Source organism: Ovis canadensis, chromosome 22 (assembly GCF_042477335.2).
Source record: "Ovis canadensis isolate MfBH-ARS-UI-01 breed Bighorn chromosome 22, ARS-UI_OviCan_v2, whole genome shotgun sequence".
Lineage (NCBI taxonomy): Eukaryota > Metazoa > Chordata > Mammalia > Artiodactyla > Bovidae > Ovis > Ovis canadensis.
In genome coordinates, this window is record NC_091266.1 from 51,611,846 (window position 1) to 51,629,522 (window position 17,677).

Below are 17,677 nucleotides of genomic sequence, written 5' to 3' on the forward strand. Positions count from 1 at the left end.
GTTCCTATATTTCTAGACTATAGAGATTTCTAAAAAAAATCTACTTGGGTCAATATCAGCTTTGACTCTTTCAAAATATATAGTTTTAGTAAAGCATTTTTTAAATGATTGCTTGGTGACATTTAGACAGGAACATCGATTGTCACTTTCATGTTCAAATTTGGCAAGAAGGGATTGATCCTTACATTTGGTTGTCATACATGATACGTCTTTGTGGCATTGAACATAGAACTATGATTTGAAAAGTGTTTCGTATAAAATGTTCTAAAAAGTTAAAACTGATCAAATGAACGAATTCTACCCGCTTTAAAAAAAAAATCAACTTTCCAAAGCCTCTTTGCTAAAATAGGTGGGAGTTTACTTAGATGAGTTTGGAACTTGATCATGTGAACTACCTGGGTCAGTGCACTTTCCTGTCTTTGCCTGTAGAAATTAAGATACAGAAGGACTGGATTGGACCCTGGAGACTCATATGCTTAATAAGCAAGCACCTCAGTGATTCTTAGGATTAGGCAAATTAAGGATACATTGCACTAGGCCAAAGAGCTGCCTTTATTTACAGTTAGAAGAATTTCTTTAAATAATGAAGTCATCATTCTAAGTCAAATGCTTTAAATAATTTTTCAAGGAATACAAGCCATCTGGTTGGTGTTACAGCAGTGTTTTCATTATAGTGTACATTTAACATTTTAGTTGTATCAAATTTTTTAAATTGAGAATTAGAACCATCTCAGTATATATGTATACAGGTATGCATGCCAGTGTTAAAACAGATTGTGTAAAGGTTCAAACCTGCTTTAAAAAGCCAACATTTTATGATATAGTATGCTATTCATCAGGAGTTTAATTGCTGAAATAAAAACATTGGATCTTCCAACCCCCATTGCCAATGCAGTTTTGTTATATATATTTTTTACCTACCCAAGATCATCTAGGAAAAAGCATTCAACCAAAGGATAAGTTTATCTGCCATCTATGACTTGGTTATAATATTTGGTTGTTGAATTCCACATTCAAAATATATTTCTCTCTCCTTCACCTGATTTTTGTTGGCCTTTTCTACATGTTCTCTTTGGGTTCGTTTTTTTAAAAGATTTTTTGGATGTGGATCATTTTAAAGTCTTCATTGAGTTTGTTACAGTGCCTCTGTTTTACATTTTAATTTTTTGGCCATGGGTCATATGGGATCTCAGCTCCCTGACCAGGGATCAAACCAGAACACCCTGCATTTGAAGGTGAAGTCTTAACCCCTGGACCAGCAGGGAAGTTTCCCTACATGTTCTCCTTGAATTGCAAGCTGAACAGTTCAATTGTTCCTAAGAATGGACGCGTAAGTGGCCAAGATTCCAGCCAAAACTGAGGATCTCTGTCCAAACCACGTGTTCTGTGTTTACATAAGTTGTTCTTGTTGTCCTTGAGTCACTTATTCATGCCCGACTCTTTTGCAACCTCATGGACTGTAACTTGCCAGGCTCCTCTGTCCATGGGATTTCCCAGGCGAGAATACTGGATCACCCAGGTGGCCATTTCCTTCTCCAGAGGATCTTCCCTGACTCAGGCATGAAACCTATGTCTCCTGCATTGGCAGGTGAGTGCTTTATCACCGAGCCACCAAGGAGGCAGTGAAAGTCCTCTTTCTGACTCTGGTGCCGTCGGGGCATAGCTGAGGAGTTTTCTAAGAAAAGTCTGCTTGTTCTTTGGCGAGTTTTGGGTTTCGTCCCCACTTTGCCCTCTGTGTCCTGGCCCATGTCTGTGTCACGTGGGCCTCAGTCGGGCATTATTAAGAAGGGAGTAGCCAAGACAGGCGCAAATGCCTCTCTTCTCTCCAGCCCCACAGGCGAACCAAGCATCTCTGACCCTTCTTGCACTCAGGGGCTCAGCCAAGCCCTCTGTCTCCTGACCTAAGGCCGAACTCTGAGGGTGGCCCTCCTAGTGCTCTGGGGAATAACATGGCAGACCCTTTCTCCCGGGCAGCCCAACTCCACACATCCCAGAGGTCAGGTCAGGGAAGGGAACCGTTCTGCCCTAAGAAACATGCCCAGCCTGCTAGCATGTCCCAGAAAAGGTGAGAGGTTAGGGGGCGGGCCTCAGAGGAAGATGTGTCTGAAGCGCATAGCACTCAGAGTTGAACCCTGGAGCCTCTTACAACAAAAAGCAGCAACTTCTCTGAACATCTGCACCTGGAGCATCCTCCTCCTCAGTTTCTTGATGGTGGATCAGTGCTTAGCAGAGGATTTGAGGATTTCAATTCATCAGTTATTTTTCTCTGCCCTGAAGAGATTTCCTCTGAGAATCACCTATAAGTGGCTGGAGTGAGGGGCTGGCATTCTTTCAGCTCAAACTCACAGTGCTTTCTGATGAACATGCAACCCCATCTCCAAATTCTAATGGATTCTTCTTGTTTAGCATCAGGGTGCCTGGCACAGCTACAACCACCAAAAAGTATTGTTGACCTTTACTTTTTCCAGGCGCTCAAGTGAAAACAGCAAGTATTATTATTTTGCTTCCTAAATGTGAAAATACATTGTATTTTGGATGAGCTTCTAGAAACTGCACCCCCCCACCTCCACTCTGACCTGTGTGCCTTCCAGGGATCCCACCCTTTGATGAAGAAATAATTGTGCCCTGCTTGACTGGTTATGCAGCAGCCCTGAGTGAACAAGAAACAGAACCCCTTGAAGACCCCTCCAGATATGCTGTATTCTACTCATCCATCCAAAGGTTTGACCAGTTTTATTTTTGGCAGAAGTGAAATTTTCACTGAGGCAAGACAGCAGTTTAAGCACCGTCCTCTTTAAACCAGCTCTGCGCATGGCCAGATAGGAGACCTCACTCTAGAAAATCCACCCTGGGAGATGGCATTACTGAGCAAATTCTTAAAACAGTTCTTTGTGCCTCTGTAGCCCCTGTTGCTGAAAGATACCTTAAATTTTGTGCTTTTCAGTGATGTATAGGTTGTGTTAGAATAGGTCTTGTGTGGGATACATATGAGTTTTAGTGTGAGCTCAAATGCCAGTTCTTTTAATGGCTTGGACCAATTGTCTAAACTATTCCTAAGTAACCTGGGATAAAAAGTGCTCATCTATCTTACCTAGGTGTTGTGATGGGTTTATGTTGAAATAGGAAGTAGATCAGAGTTTGATGTTTTATCCTTTTACTATGAGAAGATTCAAAGTTAAATTCAGAGAATCATGTGCAACAATTCTCTTGATTATTTTGGGTAACACTAAAGGGCATATATGTGCCAGAGTTCCCAAATAACCAAATTACAATAGAAACCAATGGTATATATTACCTGGTAATTCAGAGTTATGCTTCTCAGGATTTTTAAAGTACTTATTACATTTTGCAAATATTTTCTCAACTTTAGAGGGTAATTTTACAGCAAATACCAACAGATTGTTTTTCCTTCCCATCATCACACATCTTTCTGACCCTTCATCAACTAGTCAGCTTGTTTCCCCCTGTAGCAGACTAGCACTCTCATATCTCTATCAATGCTTAAAAAAATAAATAACATAAAATAGGTCTTGAACATCTTGGTTCCCTTGTGACAATGCGCATTGGCAGTGGTAATCTTTTCCTTTAGATCAGCTTGTTTGAAATACGATGGTACTTAAAAGGAAGGCCGGCTGGAAGGACACCAATAAAAATACCAGCTCAGCTTAAAACAATTTGATTTCAACCTAAAATGAATTACCTTGCAGCACAAATAGATAATGGCAAATGGGATATCCTACTTATCAGGACTATTCCCTGCGGAGAGTTAGAACTTCAGGTTCATTTGAAGCTCCTTGCCCTGTGAGGATAAAGAATACGGTCTTCTGAACATTTCTGTGCAGATGAACTAGGTGGAAGGGGAAACAAACTCTGAGTCCACAACATCCACCCCTTGCTGATTTCTGAAGTGACAACTCCAATTTGACCTTCAACATTGCAAAAATGCAATGTGTTGACTGTTAAAAGAAACAACCCTTCTGTAAGGGAAAAATACCAAATAGCATCATTTCGTTTCTCAAGAGGCTGTGTCTCTCATAAGCTTTACAACCTAGACGTTTATAAAGATATATAAGGATGCTTTGTTTGTGTTTTTGTACATAATAGGCACTGTTTTAGTGACAAGATTTTCCTTTCCTAAACCATAGAAGATAGTTAGGGGATAGACTTTTCATTAGTAATTCTTACTTTGATAGCGTATATGAACCACGTGGCCTTTTGCTCACTAGTGAATTGAGATTTATTTTGTCCTAAAGGAGAATGGCCAAATAAAGAATATACCTTAATGGGAATCCATGAGAAAAAATAACAGTTTTTCTACCGTTTCAATATATCATAAGAGTCCTATATCTTCTCATAATACATTGATTCAGTTAACAACAGTCTCCTTTCTCTGTCCCTCTCAACCTCCCCTCTCTCTCATGCAAATTACTTTGTGTAGATAGTATAGTCTTGGTAATGTAGTCTTCAAGGGTTTATTTACAGTAGTTTCAAAGATTATGACAATGTCAAATTTATTATCTTGGTGGAATAGAAGATAAAAATAATAATCAGAAATCTTTGCAAAGTTTGAAATCTACTGTGACTGTCGGTAAAAAGTTTGATTCCACATGCCAAACAAGTCCCACTTCATGTTACTAAAATTAAATGCAAACTCCCAGAATTGGGTCTTAACCACGTTAATATCAATTTTGAAATGGCAGCATTGTTTGGGTCATCTGTGCTTTATATTACATGAACCAGTTTAAGCTATACATGAACCAAAAACACCCAAAGAAGCAGAGGTGGTTGAATCAATTCTGTCATTTTTTTCAAAGGCTGTTGACCCATGAGCTAGTGGCTAAAATGGAGAAAACTAGAATAAAACCAAGAGACTATCCTCAGCTAAATAACAAGTCTTACCATGCCTCCTTCCTTCCTGGGTACTTAGGAGAAATAGAGTTTTCAGAAACTCAGATCCAGTCCCATATGACTGTTGTTATCAGAAAGCTGTCCAGGTGGCAGTGTGTGTGTGAACCTTTAGTGATATTCTTTACGTTGTCATAGCACCTATAATAATTTTATTTCCTAATGCTACCCTGTGTGGGAGGGTAGCATTCAGTGTTTTCTAGATTGAGAAGGCAGAAGAGTACATCAGGTCTCACTGGACCCCCAGAAGCTCCTGTATTTATTGTATTGCTAGATAAATAAATGACTCAGGTGCAACATCATGATTTGAATTTCCACTTGTAGCTGGATTTTGTGAAATTTAACATTGCTGCTTTCTATCCTACTGTTAAATGATAAAGTTACTCATCTGTATATAAGCATCTGAAGTGTTGGATAATTACATAAATGAAGTATTTTACAGAAAGCATTAAAATTTGTACCAGAAAGAACAGCTTATATTATTTCTCAACCAATATTGGCACATGTAAACCACTTTGAAAGCTCTCAACAAGATAATAAGCTCAGACATTTCCCCCTCTTTCCTTCTGAGTCTTTATCTAGATATTTTTCTTTTAGATAAACAATCAGCGGTGTGTTTACTGAAGCTCACATTGATATTCCCCAATAGTGTTTGCAACTTGAGTTTTATTCCAGCAGCTACACGAAATGAGTCCACAGTGCAGAGCAGGAGGCCCCTCTGGAACCTGAGATTATTTGTTCTCTCACTGTTCTAAAGGTAATTAAGGAGCATTGCATGTTTCTCAATTAATGATTTCTCATTCAACAGGGGATCTTTGATGCTAATTTGTTTTAATCAGGGCAGAGGCTGCTCAAAAACTCTAAACAATTCAGTGAAGAGGAACTAGGAATTTTTAATCAAGTGGAAGAGATTTAAATGCTATGAGGGACGCATTTATCATGCACTTTCAATTCCCGTTCATTTAACTCTGCTCTTTTGAGTTTTAGACACCAATGTGAGAATTATTAAATAGAGTATATTGTGTTACATAATATGGTTTTCCTTATGCATTTGTGTAAGTGTGTGTGTGTTTCATAGACTCTTCTCCCATTTAAGTCCTATTTATTTACAAACTTAATTTCTCTGTCTGTATAGTTGTGTTTATACATACATCTCACACCCTTATTTATTATATACACTTATAGAACATGCTTATGTAAGAGTCATTTACATATAGGTAGCAAAAGAATCAAAGAAGTTGAGTCATAAGGGACCATTAGGTTTAAAACATTCTTTTCACTCCTTGGACAACTGGCCTGAATGACTTCACAGCTTGAGCTGCTGAATCACATTGCATTATGTACATGGAAACACTCATAATCTATGGAGAAGTTGCACCTTGAAGAGGCATTACACTATGGTTAGATCATAGTTTGTGTAAAAAATGACTTCAGCAGGAGACTACTGGCTTATGAATATAAATATTCAAAGTAACAGCATTAAAATACTGTTTTTGCTAATAAAAAGGTTCTGATCATCTCATTTTGATATCTTCAAGTCAAGGCTACTTTGCAGGAATGTCAATCATGTGAAATGAGGTGGGTTTCTTTTTTCCTTCCTCTAACCAACTGAATATAGACAAATGTAAAGAAATGTTTGAGAGGCCTAACTAGTTAAATACTTACTGGTTCTCTGTATTGAAATAAGTGAAAGAAACAAAAAAATTTTTTTAACCAATGGTTCTCAAACTTTTAGAGTACATCAAGATCACCTGGAGGGCTTATTAAAATGATTTCTGGTGCCCAATACTAGAGTTTCTGATTCAAAAGTTCTGGGATGCAGCCCAAGAATTTTATTTCTAATAAGTTCTCGGGTGATGCTGAGGCAGGAGCTGGTGACCCCACTTTCAGAACTCCTGTTGTAAACAAATCAATCAGAAGGAGAAGGCCATGCTTTGAATGCAACACTGAACAAAGACTCCAAGTCCTTCACGTATTCCAGTGTGTTTCTCAGAGATTCGCTGTCAGGAAGTAGCTGGACCTTGTATCTCTGGGGTGAACTCTGGGGAATTTCTGGATCAGTTGGGTAGGGGCTAAGTGGTGAACTTGAGCAGAGAGATGACATTAGTGCCTATATTTTAATTCATGGAAGCTCCCTTGAGGGCTTTACTGGAATCGCAAACATTTGAAAACAAACTTAGGAATAAAAATAAGAATCTAGTACACCTGTACTAGTGGGCCTTGCCAGAAGCCAGACCGGCTTGTAAAAAGCTAGACCAGGATGATGTTTTCCAGCCCTGCTGATAAGAATGATCTGGGGCTCTGTCAGATATCTGTGCTTATAATAAGGGCTCCAGTTAGCTCAACAGACAAGTTTGGAGAACTCAATGTAAAGAACGTTTTTTTTCTTTTTCATAGTGGTGCTGAATTTGCTGGTATAGAGCTTCAGAGAGAAGCCCATTCATAACTCCTCCGTCTGGGCCAAGTGCCCGTCCACTGCACAGACTGACCTCATTTGCTCAGCTTTCCCTGACATGTGGCATACTTTTGTGGGTCATGAATTGGCCTGGTCTATCTCTCAGTTGTATAATTAGGCCACATTGTGTAATAAGTTCAATTGTGATTTGCTCTGTTTCCATCAATTCTTCTGACTCTTGTATCATAAAGCAGTTTGGGTGCTGGGAAGACTAGATTCTCCTGTAGAGGCATGAATGGCCATTTCATTGTTTACATTTGCCCTTAAAATCAGTCAGTAGGTATGGAATAAGCTTCCTGAAGATGATTCTGTTTTGACAGATATCTCCTAAAAGTTCAAATAGTGAATAGTACCTACTATGTGCCAGGAGGTATGCATGTTATTTAATCCTCTTACAACCAATAAGAAAGGATAATTAGAATCCCCTATTTTACAGATAGGAAAATTAACCTTTCCAAGTTCAAGTGGCAGATATGGGAAAGGATCAGAGTGTGCCCCCAAACCTGCTGGTGATTAATTAACATACAGCTTTCAGACAACAACAAGAAAAATGATGTCAAAAACTCCAGCCATCATACCCTTACTATAACATCTAATGATCAAAACTGTTTTAATCAAAGGGATATTTTGCCCTTTCTAATGAGCAATCTGAGCTTTCCGAGCCATCACAAAAATGAGCTGTAAGTCTCCCCAGCTCTAGGCAGTCGCGGGCTTTCAAATGCCCATGACTCACCGTGCCCGTGAACTGACTTAGTTAATCACACAATCATCGTGTATGTTCCTGGACTGGCTTCAGACCTAATCATGTCATATCGTTGGGTCACAAAAAGTGCCAGTGATCTAATTGAATGTGACTTTGCAATTACAAGTTACATCTTGATGTGATCATATTGTCAGCATTCCACTTGGTTGGGATTTACAAATCTCTGTGGTTGGGCGGTTCATCAAAGTCCAGAGCAAAAGGTCATCAGAAAGGTAGTCAGGGCCCTCGCAGAGACTCACTTGTCCATCGTTACTACTCCATTTGGAGAGCATTTATCACGCTGCCCTCTTTTACTCTCTCCACACCCTGTACTGAACAAAGCTCTCTTTGCTGGATTCTATCTTGCACTGTTGCTTACCCAACTCTTCCCAGGGGGTTTGGAGCTCTCAGAGAATAAAACACAGGTTATAATGGGTGCCCTGTATTTGTATCAGTTCAAATCACATTACAAGTTGCAATAAGAGGCATTCCAGTTCTTTCCTAGAACTCTTGTATTATTCTCATAAGTACTAGCTGTTCAGAAGACTTCTTTACACAGGTCTGGGCTTCCTTGGTGGCTCAGATGGTAAGGAATCTGCCTGCAATCCAGGAGACCCAGGTTTGATCGCTGGGTCAGGAAGATCCCCTGGAGGAGGAAATGGCAACCCACTCCAGTGTTCTTGCCTGGAGAATCCCCATGGACAGAGGAGCCTGAGAGTCCATGGGGCTGCAAAGAGTCGCACACGACTCCTTTCCTTACACAGGTCCTACAATAATAGGAACTGACACACTTACACAGGTCCTACAATAATAGGAATTGACACACAATGCTTTTCAGTGAAAGTGTGTTTGTGGAACTAGTCCAGCTACTTCACTTTTCAATCTTAGTTTTCTCATCTATCTCATAAAGGCCCATGTCAGGACATGCTGGCTGGTTCTCTCTGCCTTCTTACCAGGTGACAATGCTATTGTGCCGGCCTGGTTTACTGTGCCTTAGATTTTTACAGCATTAGCTCCAAGAAGGCTGCGTTAGAACCCATCAGGTTAGTGAATGTGTGTGTGCATGCTCAGTCCCTCAGTTGTGGGCACTCTTTGTGACCCCCATGGACTGTAGCCGACAAAGCTTTTCTGTCCATGGAATTCTCCAGGCAAGAATACTGGAGTGGGTTGCCACTTCCTTCTCCAGGGGATCTTCCTGATTGAACTCGAGACTCTTGAGACTCTTACATTGGCAGGCAGATTCTTTACCACTGAGCCACCTGGGAAGCCCTTCACAAGAAATACATGTCCTTAAAACAGCACAGAAATCTTCACGGGGTGGCATTTTCGAGGTCACAGTTTTCATTCTGATTTTGTCCCACTTTGGTTATATTTCAGATTGGCATGATATCACATTGAAAGAAATGGGTATGATAGCCTTCTCACACATTTTCTTTATTTTTTTTTTTACAAGAGAGCCTTTGAGGTACACATACTTCAAATATCTTTTATTCACCACCACCAGAATACTCAATTCTTGTATCATTTCTCAGCGAAGCTTAATTTCTACCCAAAGGACAACATATTGTGCCTTCATTGTTTCAGCTGCGTGTCAAACCTTCATCGCCTCTAAAGAGACATTCTTTCTACTCAGAAGATAAAATGAGATGCGGAGAATTAATCAATCATTTGGACATTAAAAGATTCTATATGAAGAACTGCTAGTTAACAAAAACAGAAATGTTAATGTCCTTTAGTCTCCAAAAGAGATGGTTGAAAATATTTTTGTGGCAGCCAGCTTTCAGAAGAGACATCCCAATTATATTAAGATTATATTGTGGAGAAATAGTCATTTTTCCATTCAAGGCCAGAATAAACAGCAAGTGTCCAACAAACATGGCTCTAACATTTTAGAAACATGCCAATGCTAGGTAACTAGCTGGTGTGTTTATATGTAACATGCAGATGTCTGACCTAGATACATCTCTAAAAATTAATTTAACAGTGCTGCACTGGGCTCGGCTAATACTCTAACAAGGTTTTTTCCCCCCTTTAATGATGAGCATAAACCCTGAGGGCATTGTGTTTGATAGAAGTGGCAGCTCTGCAAGATGCAGGCTCCTCTATGAGTAAGTGTGCTGACTCAGAAAACAGAAGGAGAGCGCTGGATGGGAGGGGAGTTGTCGGGCAAATTAGTAACCTTCTCATTTAGAAGTTATGTAACTCATCAGTGCTATAGGCATACTATAGCCATATCCCAGAGGCAATGGTGACGTCCTTAAGATTTACTTCTTAAAAGAAAAATCGGTATAGAACCTAGAATCGGCGCTATGAAACATCCCGGGATTGTTTGATATATTTTTGAATTCCAGAGCCTCTGAATAAAGGAAGTCATTTTTTTCCTTCTTTCTTTAACTCCCTTCTCTCCCTACCCCCAGCCTCAAGAAGGTCCATTATGTTACAGAAGCCACACAGGATATTGAAGTCTTTGTCATTCAAATGTGCTTAGAAATAAAATCGCAGATGTTTGTATATTTCTATGATATTGCATAATTAAGTCTGATCTCAATGAGGGAATTCGAACAAACAATTCTACCAGAAAAATAGGTGTTTATGTCTATTTGCCTGGGATTTTCTTTAAAGTAGCTCAAGTTACACTGAGGATTAATTAATCTTGTGACTGATTGCTGTGATGCATGGAGCTGACGGAGCATTTGGAGGATTTGGGAAGTGTTTGCATGAGATGTGGTGCCCAGGCTGAAATAAACATACTGAAAGGGACATGCAAGAAATATCTTACATGGAGGGGGTTTAGATATTTTAGATAAAAGGGGAAGTGACTTAAAGGGCAGCTCAATGTCAACATTAGAGTCCTAATTATTACAGGTAGGATCTACCCAATTGTAACTTACAGAAGTAACTAAAGAATTCTTGAGACCCTATTATAAACTCTGGAATGAGAACCAAAGGCACACTTACCATATAGTAAGTGCATAAAGCCTCATAGTAATGATTGGAGGTTCACACAGGAATTTAATCCCACTCCTCACTGTGAAGAACAGGTGGGTTTTTAGTCTTCAGTTCTTTCGTCTCCTTCTGGTGGTTGTGCCTGGACTCCAATTCTCCATGCCTTTCCTTCTTCCTTAGGTTTCTTCTGAGGTCAGGTATATGCAGCTACAAACAATAGCAACCTGAGCAAACAGGGATTAAACCATTTATATTTTACTTAACAAAAAAGTCTGGCGGTAAGAGTCCAGAGATTTTGATGGCTCAGAGATGTTCCCCTCATTTTCCTCCTCAGTGGACTGACTTTTCTCCTCGAGTGTGTTTCTCTTGGTCACAAGATAGCTGCCATTATTCAAGGCCTCAAGTCTTCCTGTGACATTACACAAAGGGCGATCTTGTTTTCTCCTTAGAATTCTCTGGTCTTTCATCAGGGAGAAAATCTCTCTTGGAAGTCCATCCTGACCTTCAGCTCATCTTCTTTTAGCTTTCATTAGCTAAGACTGAGTCACGTGCTCATCCTGGACCAGTCCCCAGCAAGGGGTAATGTGATTTCTGTGACTGGCTCGGACCCTCTCTATTCAAGGTGTGACCCAAGGAGAAGCACAATTACTTTACCAGGGAGCCTGTTAGAATTGCAGAATGCTCAAACTACTGCACAATTGCACTCATCTCACATGCTAGTAAAGTAATGCTCAAAAATCTCCAAGCCAGGCTTCAGCAATACGTGAACCGTGAACTCCCTGATGTTCAAGCTGGTTTTAGAAAAGGCAGAGGAACCAGAGATCAAATTGCTAACATCTGCTGGATCATGGAAAAAGCCAGAGAGTTCCAGAAAAACATCTATTTCTGCTTTATTGACTATGCCAAAGCCTTTGACTGTGTGGATCACAATAAGCTGTGGAAAATTCTGAAAGAGATGGAGATACCAGACCACCTTACCTGCCTCTTGAGAAATCTGTATGCAGGTCAGGAAGCAACAGTTAGAACTGGACATGGAACAACAGACTGGTTCCAAATAGGAAGAGGAGTACGTCAAGGCTGTATATTGTCACCCTGCTTATTTAACTTATATACAGAGTACATCATGAGAAACGCTGGACTGGAAGAAGCACAAGCTGGAATCAAGATTGCCGGGAGAAATATCAATAACCTGAGATATGCAGATGACACCACCCTTATGGCAGAAAGTGAAGAGGAACTAAAAAGCCTCTTGATGAAAGTGAAAGTGGAGAGCTAAAAATTTGGCTTAAAGCTCAACATTCAGAAAACGAAGATCATGGCATCTGGTCCCATCACTTCATGGCAAATAGATGGGGAAACAGTGGAAACAGTGTCAGACTATCTTTTGGGGCTCCAAAATCACTGCAGATGGTGATTGCAGCCATGAAATTAAAAGACGCTTACTCCTTGGAAGAAAAGTTATGACCAACCTAGATAGCATATTCAAAAGCAGAGACATTACTTTGCCGACTAAGGTCCGTCTAATCAAGGCTATGGTTTTCCCAGTGGTCATGTATGGATGTGAGAATTGGACTGTGAAGAAGGCTGAGTGCCAAAGAATTGATGTTTGAACTGTGGTGTTGGAGAAGACTCTTGAGAGTCCCTTGGACTGCAAGGAGATCCAACCAGTCCATTCTGAAGGAGATCAGCCCTGGGATTTCTTTGGAAGGAATGATGCTAAAGCTGAAACTCCAGTACTTTGGCCACCTCATGCGAAGAATTTACTCATTGGAAAAGACTCTGATGCTGGGAGGGATTGAGGGAAAGAGAAGAAGGGGACGACAGAGGATGAGATGGCTGGATGGCATCACTGAGTCGATGGACGTGAGTTTGAGGGAACTCCGGGAGTTGGTGATGGACAGGGAGGCCTGGCGTGCTGCGATTCATGGGATTGCAAAGAGTTGGACACGACTGAGCGACTGAACTGAACTGAGACCCACTCCAGACCTATTGAGTCTACATCGTGATCCCAGCCTTAGACCAATGATGATTCAGCCTCTGGGGCTGAGCATGTTCAAGGGAAAATCAGGATTATGGCAGCAATAAAGATGGGAAGTGCATTGAGGGTAGGCAGCCATCAGTGTCTGCCACAATCTTCTAGTCTCGAATCACTTGGAATCATCACTTGTTTTGGTGACTATGATTTTCTCTCCACACAACTCTGCAAAATGTCATCTGCTTCTATTATGTGCTAACCCTTGGAATACTTTTGGTCCACTTGAGTGACCCTGCAGCAGTCTCCCTCGTCTGCTGGCCCTCAGATCGTGCCAGTGATCTCCCTGAGTGCTGGGTGTCATCCACTCCCCTTGGCAAGAGGGATCCTTTCCTGTGTAGGGCCCAAGCTGAAAATGGTCTTCCTGTTTTGGTAGGCAGAATAATGGCCTCCAAACATACCCATGTCCTAATCCTTGAAACCTGTACAAGTTACTGCAAAAGACACTTTACAAATATTATGGAAGTAAGGATTTTGAGGTGCTTCCCTGGTGGTGGAGAGGCAAAGAATCTGCCTGTCAATGCAGGAGATGCGGGTTCGATCTCTGAGTTGGGAAGATCCCCTGGAGAAGGAAATGACAACCCACTTCAGTATTCTTGTGTGGGAAATCCCATGGACAGAGGAACCTGGTGGGCCACCGTCCATGGTATTGCAAGAGTCAGACTTGACTAAACCACCACCACCAGGATTTCCTAGCTGCTAAATTGGGAAGATTAAATGGTGGTAATGTTTCATTGCCTGGGGCAGAATGAATGTTCCAGAATGTCACATGCAATGCTTAATCTCAAGCCAGTTGGCCATTTGGTCCCTTTACAAGAGATGGATGGTGGCATTGTGCCCTACTTGAGGTGTTGACAGACTTAGCCATTAAACAATAACAAGAAAGGATTTTTAGATGGGAAGATTATCCAGTTAGGCCCTAAATGTCCTTGTAAGAATAAAGAAGAGGGAAGATTGATTTCAGATGGAGAGAAGACAGTGAGACACCAGAGTTGAGGTTGGAGTGATGAGCGACCCACTGGGGAACGCCATTGGCCACCAGAAGCTGGAAGGGGCAAGGGAGGGATTCTCCCCTCGAGCCTCAGAGCGAAGCAGCACTTGCTTTTAGTCCCAAAAGACTCATTGCAGACCACTGGCTGCCAGAGCTGTAAAAAAAATAAAGAAAGAAATACATTTTTCTTGTTTTAAGCCACTAGGTCTGTGGCAATTCGTTACAGCAGCCATAGGAAACTAACACACCAGCTTTACAGTCCCTGCAATTCCCTGTGGCACAATTTGTAATCCAGCCATGTTACCTTTTCATGATTTTAGTATAGTTTGCAGATGGAATTAATAGTTTCATTTCTACAAGACCTTCAAACACTGTCAAAAGGAGATCCTCTCTGGGTTAGGATAAGAAGCTAGACCTAGGGAGCCTAGTGAGGCGGTCACCTGTGCATGATGTCACTGTTACCATCTTCTCCCTCCCAGAAAGAGGAAGGACATTTGGGGGTGGGGGAGGGGGGCAGTGGAGAGGGAGAAGCTGAGCTTGACTTTAGCAACTCACAGAGAAGGATAATTTGAAAACCAGCTTCACCTATGCCTGTCAGCTGCCATTCTACAGTGAGATGAGTCAATTGCACTTTTCTCCGCCAAAACCATTTGACGGGACAATAAGGACTGAGAGAAAGATCAAAAGCAGAAGCCCTGAGGAGACCCAACAGGCCACTGAAATGAATAAAGGGTGGTCATTAGCAGCCATGGAGAGCCACGAGATGGGTCCGGAAAAGGCTTAGTAGGGGCACTAGGGTCTCATGCAAAGCAGGGGCTGCCGCCGGGTGGGCAGAGGTCACAGTGCCAACGGTCTCAGGGGAGGCGGTAATTCTGCAGACAGGGGCTGGGGGGACCTGACCTCCAGCAGGGAGAAGGAGCCATGGCTGGCATCGGCACGTTTGTGCTGAGGGAGGCTTTTAAAGGAGCTCTTTGGACTGTGTTCATCTCGGGCCATTCAGATGGAGATGGATGAGGGTCTGGAGGGAGGCAGACTAATGTGAAGAATCATTGTTTGCACTGCTGGGAAGGAGGGGGAAGGAGCTGTCACAATCTTGCAAGCACAGCTTCTTCTCAGAAGTGAGCTCTCAGCCTTGATGTCTGCTCCTAAACGCCCTGTGTTGCTAAACGATACTGGTGACCACTCATCCCACTGCCCGCCGGGGAGCTGGTGCACTCGGGAGCCGGCTTCTCACCTCCAGTTCTGTGGAGCACAGAGCCTCACCCCTGGTGCTGATTCCTTCACTTGGAAAGAGCCAGTTTACCTTTTACCACTCAGCTCTCTCTCCACCACTGCCGTGCTTTGCCCATGGAGAGGATTTGTTGTTCAGTCGCTAAGTTGAATCCGACTCTCTGTGACCCCTGCACGGAAGCACACCAGGATTCCCTGTCCTTCACTTAACTCCAGGAGTTTGCTCAAATTCATGTTCATTGAGTCAGTGATGCCATCCCACCATCTCATCCTCTATCGCCCCCTTCTCCTCCTGCCCTCAATCTTTCCCAGCATCAGGTTCTTTTTCAATGAATCAATTCAGAGCTTCAGCTTCAGCATCAGTCCTTCCATTGCGTATTCAGGGTTGATTTCCTTTAGGATTGACTGGTTTGATCTTCTTGCTGTTCAAAAGACTCTCAAGAGTCTTCTCCAACACCACAGTTTGAAAGCATCAATTCTTTGGTGCTCAGCCTTCTTGATGGCCTAACTCACACATCCGTCTATATATGACTACTGGAAAAACCATAGTTTTGCCTATACAGACCTTTGTTTGCAAAATTATGTCTCTGCTTTTTAATACTCTGTCTAGGTTTGTCATAGCTTTTCTTCAAAGGAGCAAGCATCTTTGCCATGTGACATTTATTTGGTGGGTTTCTGTTTTCATTTTTGTTTCTTGGACTTTGCCCTTTTTTTGTTTGTTTATATCATCTTTGTGGTGTACCTCACCCCAATAAAACAGATAGGCAAGCAGAGCAGACCTGGTTTCTTGTTCCCAGAGGAAAAAAGACCAAGCGAAATAGAAAGAAAATACATTAACATTCAGTTCGGAGTTTTAAGATTCCAAGGTCCAAAGCTTAGCAGGAGCAATAGGTTTGACAGAATATTTAGCCAATGGGCCTCTGCCCTCAACCATGCTCAGCCATGGAAAGGAGCCATGAGAGATGCCTATACTGATGTCAGGGAGAATCTAGAGAAGAGAAAGCTGGACAAAGAGTTGAAGACCTTGTCCCACGTTTGCTCTAAGACAAAAGGTCATGGGAGTGTGCATGTCCATACCTTTGTGTGTCAGGGCCGTAAGGTCGTGGCTGTTGACAGCAGCCGGTGGCTCATGCAAGTCCAAGGTTAGCGAAGAACCAGCTGCCTCGGCAGATACCAATGGGGATGTTGATGGGCAGAGCAAAACAGCGTGATAGCCCTCCCCAGATGAGTCAATTCCTAGGCAGGTTGATAAGAAGTCCAGGGGTCCCCAAGGAGAAAGGGGTCTGGAATTTTCAAGGAGGAGAAAAGGACAAATTTTTTCCCTCTACATTCCTTAGGATTATATAACAATAATGTATCCTGCTTGAGGACAGTTTCTGGAAAAAACCTTCTGGCTAATCCCATTATCTTAAAATGTAAATTATGGGAGTGGGTCTAGCAAGGTCTTTACAACCTGCAGACATTCTTTTGATTCACTGTAATAACTAATTAAAAGTGTGTAACTCCATTGCTAACACTAGTGAGGGCATACTCTTTCTGCCCTCTTCTGATGTCTATGTCAGCAGCTTTCGCTGTCTCCTTTATACTTTAATAAGACTTTATTACACAAAAGCTCTGAGCGATCAAGCCTCGTCTCTGGCCCCGGATTGAATTCTTCTCTGGAGGCCAAAAGTCCCGGCATCTTTCGTGGTTCAGCAACAACCTTTCACAGAGATGCCTCCATGAACAGAAGGTGGCAGGAAACAAATACCATCTTTCCCATTGACATGGGAACACCCCCTGCTTCCCATCACTCTGCCTGCAAGAGGGTAGATGTGTCATAAGGGAGAGATACAACTGGAGACCTTAGGTGAGACCTTCAAGTAGCTGAGTTTCCTCAGCTTGCCTTAAATTCTGCCGCAGTTGGAATGGAAGCTTGGGAAAATCAATGGTTTGAGTAGCGGGGAATAGTTAAACTATTTATACACCTGAGTTAAGTGGCTTATGAAGTAGTATAGCCAATATGCCCATTTTATTTCACCACTACCGTGGGGCTTCCCAGGTGGTGCTAGTGGTTAAGAACACGCCTGCCAATGCAGGAAACATAAGAGACATGGGTTCGATCCCTGGAGGTCAGGAAGATTCCCTGGAGGTCAGGAAGATCCCCTGGAGGAGGGCATGGAAACCCACTCCAGTATTCTTGCCTGGAGAATCCCACGGACAGAAGAGCCTGGTGGGCTACAGTCCGTAGGGTCACAAAGAGTCTGACATGCCTGAAGCGACTTAACACACACACAGCATATCATGAAAAAAATATTTCCTTTCAGCTCTCCATTTCAGCTCACTGTTTGGAGAGAGTCTGGTTGGACATTTCATCTACTTTGACTGACTTTTCTA